This window comes from Hyaena hyaena, unplaced genomic scaffold, assembly GCF_003009895.1.
Source record: "Hyaena hyaena isolate Hyena2069 unplaced genomic scaffold, ASM300989v1 scaffold_43, whole genome shotgun sequence".
Classification (NCBI taxonomy): Eukaryota; Metazoa; Chordata; class Mammalia; order Carnivora; family Hyaenidae; genus Hyaena; species Hyaena hyaena.
In genome coordinates, this window is record NW_024080675.1 from 1,330,990 (window position 1) to 1,336,989 (window position 6,000).

Sequence of the window (6,000 nt, forward strand, 5' to 3'; positions counted from 1 at the left end):
AACAAAGAGCTTTGAGGTCAGAGAGCCAATTAGGAAGGTAAAGAGAGTAAGACATAAAAAGGAAATAGGATCTGCCTGACAGAAGACATTACATAGTCTTCATAGAGACCTATTTTTGGTTCTGAGACATGATGTCACTTGTGGTGAAGACCTTGAACTAATTATCAAAAAGGAGGGAAATATAATTTCTAGTAGCTGGAAGCTATCCACCAGCCCATAGTTGCCTATGTATATTTCATATGATCCTAAAATATAAAAGCCTGCACTGAAGGCATCCTGACGATTCAGGAAGCCACAGTAATTTTGTAAATGTTTTCCTTTCTAGTTGCAGAAGACTCTGAAGTTTGTATCTTGATAATTGACATGTTATTCTCCAGTCGTAAATGGCACATGCCCAGTCCTTAGGAATTTGGGTACCACCAGGAAATGGGCAGATTAGAATCAGTACAGCTTATGGTTATTGAGGTATTATGGTAGACGACAGAGATTCCTCTAAGTGGAACTGGGATGGCAGGCATGGGTCTGAGGGCTACCTCTGCTGGGGGTGGGGTTGGCAGGTGATAAGAAGGTGATATTTCAAAGCCTGATCTTTCCCTAAGAGCCCAGTTGCCCATCAGGCTGTCCAGCCCACCAACTACAGAACTTCTTCAAGGTATCAACTCCAGGAAGTAGCAATTCTATGAGAGAGAAAGGATGATGCGCAAAGGTGTGATTACGGAAGAGGTCTCCTAAAGGAGACTTGGAAATACTTAGAAACCATCATCCGGTGAGAAGCTTGGCATAAACAGTGACTCATGGAGATGCATCTGTGCCTGCCCAGGCATGACAGGGCTCAGAGCAGTCCTAGGCTGGCCTATGCTGAAGGTAACCTGGCTTTGGTCTCCTAAAGGGTTACTTTAAAAGGCAAGGGATTGAATGAGTTAACGAATGTGGAATTTATGAAGCAGTTTCTCCTTGAGGGCAGAGAAGTGGAATAGTTGATTACTCAACCTTCAGACTCTGTTCCATGTAAGATCAGGCATAGTAACTGGAATAAATTAGAGTTATGTCTGAATGATGGGAAAACCTGGTGTGTCAGCAGGTGCACTGACTCAGACTGACTTACTCATTATGGGAAGAGGAAAGAAAGGAATGACAAGAGGGCTACCTTACGAGCCCCACTGGTAGTGACCCAACCACGGTGGTAGATTCTAACACAGAGAAACCAGTCCGGCAGAATGCCCCATGGGTTTCCCATTCAGAACGCATTCATTGTTGGGTCGGGGTGCTGAGGAGTGGGGGTGTTGGGTATAGAACATAGGTACAAAGAATCTGAAAACTACAGACAAGAAGGAAATGAACAGAAAAGACTTTTTTTTTTCAGAAGCTGGGGAAATAAGAAAGTGGTAAGTCTATTGAGCAAGTGAGAAGCAATAAGTGTATCTTTCCAGGAGCCCCTGTAACACAATGTCACAGACATCTGGTAGGACAGGTGTGTGCTAACTGGCATGTCCTTGTGGTGAGGCTTTCTCTACCTGGGCTACTCCTCCTGTGCCATCTGGTCAACCTTGGACTCTACCCGGAAGACGGCAAGCCAAGGACAGCCCTTCCTGCCCACTCAGGCCCCAGGTACTGGGGACCTCCACTCTCAGACGGTTCCTTGTCATACCCGTCCCTTCTAGTGGCTGCCCTCCAAATGGGAAGGCAGTGGTGAAATACTCTGGATCTCTTCATTCGATATATTTCCACAATCAGGGGTGGGACAAAACCACATGCTTCTAGAAGCTTCCATTTCTTTCCTTGTCTGGCACTTTTTAAAGTGTGTGTTCTACCTTGTGTGATTGACTCTGGCTGTTTGAGGTCATTGTGTTTTTGTTTTGTGTTTAAATTTCTGCGTTACTTCTTCGGGCAATAAGGGAAGGAGATTCTGTGATCCTGCTTTCTCCCTCTTTAAACAGAAGTTGAATACATTTAAAACAAGATTCAGTTTATCAAAAGGCTGTTTAGCTCATGCCATTCTCATGACTGTTATTCAAAGTGAAGCACATGTGATAAAAAGGTCTTACAATATATTACCTACAGCCCAAGGGAAAAATAATTTAGTACAAAGAATTAAGGTGTTCTTCTTTCTCTTTCAATAGGCTGACAGGCTTCCTAGATGAAGTGAGATTTCAATCGCTGATAGAAGGAAGGGGGAAAGCTGAGTGGGGGCATCAAGGGATGCTAATCTGGAAATTATCATTTCCTCAATTTTTCTTCCTTAGAAAATGCCTGTCACACAGAAGGTTGGTGAGAACCCAGTGAGATAATCCTTGTAAAAGGCTTTGGAGAGCTTTAAACACAGCACAAGAATGAGGAGCAGTTACAATCAGACTCAACAATGAAACGGATCCTTTCTTGTCGCTGAAAGAATTCACAAAGAAGCTGGGTGAGCCTGTGCCAGGGGTGGGTGGGAGAACCCAGCTCCGGGTAAGGGCTGGACCAGCTGGCCCCTCCAGCCTTCCCCACCATGAGCCATTGTCGGTCACAAGGACTCTGATAAAAGTTCCACTCTGCCTGCATCTTCTGCTGCCCTCAGAGGAGACGAGAAACCATGAACTCAGCTTGGCCAGAGAACAGGGTTTCCTTTGCTCTCATCACTCACAGAGACCTCTCCCCAAGATTTAAGCCACCAGGCAGCACCAGCTACATAATTTGTAGGACCCAGTGCAAAATGAAAATGCAGAGCCCCTGGTTCAGAGAGTTTAAGAATTTCAAGATGGCAACTGCAGAGCATTAAAACAGGTGCAGGTCACACATTTATGAAGTCGGTCCTGCCAAGAGGACCATCAAGGAGATGAGAAATGGGGAGGAGCCAGGCCCCTGGGGGTCCTCAGTGTCCCCTGTCTGTTCCTCCTCCCAAGGCATTGCACAAAGGCCTTTTATGGAAGAGGAGAGAAGAGTAGCAAACACAAATACCATTACTAGTGTGCCAGGCAATACTCTAAGCACTTCAGTACATACCTCATGTAACTAACCTTCACAACAACCCTATGAAGCAAGTACTATTATCGCTATTTTACATATACATAAATGAAATGACACATAGAAGTAGGTGACACTTATCCAAGATCACACTGCTGATGGTGGCAGAGCCAGGATTCAGATACACGGTGTCTGGTCTCAGAATGTGTCCTCTTAGCCACTGTGACTTACTCTTTTTCCAGGGGGCTTCTGTATAATTGCTCAGAGAAGGGAACAGTGGCAAAGGGAAGAGGCACCAGTATGTAAATGGATCACCAGGTGTAGCCTCTTCTTTATTGATCTTGGTAAAACCACACCAAACCCATCTAGGAGGGGCAAGGTTGTTGGGAGATACAGCAATCCAGGTAGGCAGAGGCGATCATGCACCTTGTCCAAGTGACAAGTGTCTTAGTTTGGGTTCACTCTAAAGCAAAGCCCAAGGGGCGTCTGGGTGGCTCAGTCAGTTAAGTGCCCAACTTCGGCTCAGGTCATGATCTCACGGTTTGTGGGTTTGAGCCCCGCATTGGGCACTGTGCTGACAGCTAGCTTAGAGCCTGGAGGCTGTTTCAGATTCTGTGTCTCCCTCTCTCTCTGACCCTCCCTTGCTCATGCTGTCTCTTGCTCAGAAATAAATAAAACATTAAAAATTTTTTTAAAAATAAAGCAAAGCCTGAGATAAGGCTTTGGGTGCAGATGATTTATTTGGGAGATGACTCCCAGAATGAGTCAGGGATCAGACAGTGTTTAAAGAAAAGGGGACAAGGAAATGTGAATATTGGAGGCATTGTTGATGCTGCCATTGTAGGCAGCGGGAGCTCAGTTCTGCAGGAAGCTGGGCATTCACCCTCCACCTCCTGTTCCCCATTGAGTAAGGGCTGCCCCTGTGGCCATTCACATCTCCAAATTTCTGGGCTGTCCCTGAAGTGGGTGACAGAGGCTTCCTTGGCCCTGGAGAAGCCTCAAGGCCAAAAGCAAAGAGACTCAGGGAGTGTGCTTGAGGTGGGACGTACCCAAGGTGAGTGTGAGTCCCACCACAATGGCGGCTGAAGACAGTGAGCCAAGGGAATATAGGGAGGAATACCCAACATGTCTGTACAGGAGCCACCAGATTTCACTAACAGCCAGCTCTCCATGGAGTATGAGAGCAGGGGGTGGCAAGAATATATGTGGGCCAAATGTCATTTCCATTGTTCTGTGAATCTCTAGGTCTTCTCACTGACTGCAGTTGTTCATTCTTTGAGCAACCCGCTTCCCCAGCCCCAGAGCACAGGAGATGGGACCACAGGCTAGGGCCCAGGCAGCTGCTGTTTACTGAGTGTGCTTACTGAATGGGCTGACAAAGGGGCGAGGGAGGGGGAAAGACCCAGGCTCCATCACCCTACAGCAGCATGTTGACACCACCCCGATGGCATCATAGAGATCGGTGGTGGCCATGATGCAGGGCTCCAGGGCAGAGGCTAATCCCTAGGGGCCTTCTAGACAAGGAGCCTCAACGCCCAGTAAATGCCCAGTAAAGCTTCCCTGCTGGCCTGAGAACTCTGGAGGTCTCATCACCCTGCTCCTCAATCCACTCCTGCCTGCAGGCTCTCTGGGGCTCCACCTGGCTGTCGGCCTGAGGCTGGCCTGGGCTCAGCCAGCCTGTTCTGAGCCTCTTCCCCTCCCCCTCCCTTCCCACCCCGAGGCCCTCTTCCCTTGGGCACATTTCCTTTGAAATCACTTTCTAAGCCCCAGCTACTTTCTGCATAGTCCTGAGAAACTAGTTGACATATTGACCAGCGCAGCACCTGAGAGCCAAGGGGCAGGCTTATGATGTTAGTCTGCAAGGGGGTGGAGTCCAGGCCTGGGAAACAGACACCTCAGGGGGAGGTCACAACTCAGCTTCGTTCTAGCCAGCAAGGTCACATTTCCTCAGTTTCCACACATACTATAGTAATCAGCCTTGGCATCTCCTCCCCACAGGGTTGCTGAGATATCAGATGAAATGTCTGTGAGCGAAATTTTCAAACCAACAGAGTCTTATGTAAATGTAACTTATAATAACCATTGTTTGCTGCCCTGTGCCTGGCATCCCACTGGACCGAATTCCTATGCTCTCTTCCTGGCACACACAGGGGCCTTTGTTATTTGGAACTTGGGAGCCTGTCAAATCCCTGCTTGCCTGCAATCCAAACAGGCCAGTTGTGAGTTGTCTTGGGGTTGTGGTGCCCTGGAAGAGCCACTCAGTTAGGGGCCAGAGCCAGGACCCCCCCTCCAGACCCACCTGCTGGGAGCTCTATGGCCTTGGGCAAGTGCCTTGATTACCTAGAGCCCTGTGTGATTCCTCTGGCAAAGAGGGTTATTGCCCCTGTCTGGCCTATCTGCCTCCCGGGCTCTCAAGAGGGTCAAGATAGGTTACAGGGGTCCAGGCAAGGGTAAGCTAAATGCTCCAGTGCTGTGTAAATGTTGGGGATTGGTACTGGAAAAGAAGGCTTTCTGACTTGGTTCCACAGCACACATCCACCCACCAGGCCTAGCGTGAACTCAGAGGCACAGTCAAGATCCTGAAATGTTTTCCTGATCATCTGAGAAAGCTGGCACAGGAAGAGAAAGACTCAGCTTCTTAACAGCCAGAAGTACAGGTAATTGTCACCATTACAGTGATGGGGTTGCTGTATAAAAGTATTGTGGGTCTGGAGGGAAGGGAGTGGACTTTGAGTCTCAGGAGAGGAAGACAAAAATGGCGAAGATGCCTTTGGAGGGCTGGCAGGAACTAGGCAGAGTAAGGCAGGGTCTGATATGCAGAGCCTGGAATGAGGCAGAGAGAGACGAGCAGAGGCAGCAGGAAGGGCTCCTCCACCTGCATGCTGGCTAAACCCCAATTTTCCTTGGGTGCCAGAGAGGCCCTTCTCCCGACCCCATGGATGAACCATGATTGGTTTAGAATCTTATTCTATACCACTGGGCGGCTTATTAGTGTGACCCAGTGCTGGCCAATAGAATCTGAGGGGTAGTCTACTGGGGGCTTCTGGGAAAGGTTGT

General features: G+C 48.4%; 1 long non-coding RNA gene across 1 annotated transcript; it reads left to right on the forward strand.

The window, feature by feature from the left end:
- Positions 1-801: 801 nt before the first annotated feature.
- Positions 802-5,558, forward strand: LOC120230481. Its single transcript, XR_005528037.1, has 3 exons — positions 802-864; positions 2,244-2,407; positions 5,472-5,558. It is a non-coding gene; the product is annotated as an uncharacterized LOC120230481 (long non-coding RNA).
- The last annotated feature ends 442 nt before the right edge of the window (positions 5,559-6,000 follow it).